This window comes from Oryctolagus cuniculus, chromosome 8 (genome assembly GCF_964237555.1).
Source record: "Oryctolagus cuniculus chromosome 8, mOryCun1.1, whole genome shotgun sequence".
Taxonomy (NCBI): Eukaryota; Metazoa; Chordata; class Mammalia; order Lagomorpha; family Leporidae; genus Oryctolagus; species Oryctolagus cuniculus.
Window position 1 is genome coordinate 66,790,573 of NC_091439.1, and position 1,847 is coordinate 66,792,419.

The following is a 1,847-nucleotide window of genomic DNA, read 5'->3' on the forward strand; positions in this document are numbered from 1 at the left end:
CTTGATTAGTTATTTTTTCTAATAATTGCACTTAGTAAATGCTAATAAAACAGAAAAGAAAAAGGAAAAAATAAAGAAAAAAACTAGAGTTGGAAGAGGTATTTGTTTCACAATTCTGTTTGTAACGTCTACCACATTCATGCTGCACTTGATTGAAATTGTAGTGCTTAATTCATTTGAGCCTATTCTATTTTTATTTACTTCTGTTTCTTTTTTATTTATTTGAAAGGCAGAGTAACATAGAGAGAAGGAGAGAGAGAGGAGAGAGAGATCTTCCATCTGCTGGTCCACTTCCTAAACAGCTAGTGCTGGGCCATACTGAAGCCAGGAGACAGGAACTGCATCAGAGTCTCCCCATGGGGGTGGTAGGAACACAAATACTTGAGGCATTATTTGCTACCTCCTATGAACATCAGCAGGAAGCTGTATCAGAAGTGGAGTCGCTGGAATTCCAAGAAGGCACTCTGATATGGGATGGTATCTCAAGCAGCAGCTCAATGCTTTGTGTCACTACACCCACCCCTGTTTGTCTAAATTCTTTTTAAAGATTATTTGAAAGGCACAGTTACAGAGAGAGAGAGAGAGCGCAAAAGTGAGTGAGAGCAAGATTCCATCAGCTGGTTCACTCCCCAAATGGTCATAACAGCTGGAGCTGGGGCCAATCTGAAGCTAGGAGCCAGGAGCTTCTTCCAGGTCTCCCATGTGAGTACAGGGGCCCAAACACTTGAGCTATCTTCCACTGTCTTTCCAGACACATTAGCAGGAAGCTGGATCAGAAGTGCAGCAGTTGGGACTCACTTGAACAGGCACCAATACAGGATGCCAGTGCTGCAGATGGGGCCTTTACCCACTATGCCACAGCACTGGCCCCTTGTCTATTTCTTAAAGTTACATTATTGGGGCCAGTGTTGTAGCATAGCAGGTAAAGCTGCCACCTGCAATGCTGGCATCCCATATGTGTGCTGCTTCATGTCCCACCTGCTCCACTTACTATCCAGCTGCCTGCTGATAGACTGAGAAAAGCAGCATAAGATGGCCCAAGTGCTTGGGCCCCTGCTACCCATGTGGGAGACCTGGAAGAAGCTCCTGGCTTCTGGCTTTGGCCTGCTCCAGCCCTGGTCATTGCAGCCATCTGGGGAGAGAACCAGTAGATGGAAGACATTCCTCTCTCTCCCCCACCCCCCTTTTTCTCTATAACTCTGACTTCCAAATAAATAAATCTTTCTTTTTAAACAATTACATTCTTAGGGCAGAAACCATGAATATAGATTTTTCTTTTTAAAAACTTATTTGTTGGCTGGTGCCGCGGCTCACTAGGCTAATCCTCCGCCTAGCGGCGCCAGCACACCGGGTTCTAGTCCCGGTTGGGGCCTGGATTCTGTCCCAGTTGCCCCTCTTCCAGGCCAGCTCTCTGCTGTGGCCAGGGAGTGCAGTGGAGGATGGCCCAAGTGCTTGGGCCCTGCACCCCATGGGAGACCAGGAAAAGCACCTGGCTCCTGGCTCCTGCCACCAGATCAGCGCGGTGCGCCGGCCGCAGCGCACCGGCCGAGGCGGCCATTGGAGGGTGAACCAACTGCAAAGGAAGACCTTTCTCTCTGTCTCTCTCTCTTTCACTGTCCACTCTGCCTGTCAAAAAAAAAAAAAAAAAAAAACACCTTATTTGTTTATTTGAAAGACACAATTACAGAGAGGCAAAAGCAGAGAGAGAGAGAGAGAGATAATCTTCCATCTACTGGTTCACTTCCCAAATGGCCACAATAGCCAGAGCTGGGTTGATCTGAAGCCAGGAGCCAGGAGCTTCTTTCTGGGCTCCTACGTGGGTTCAAGGGCCCACGCGCTTGGGCCAT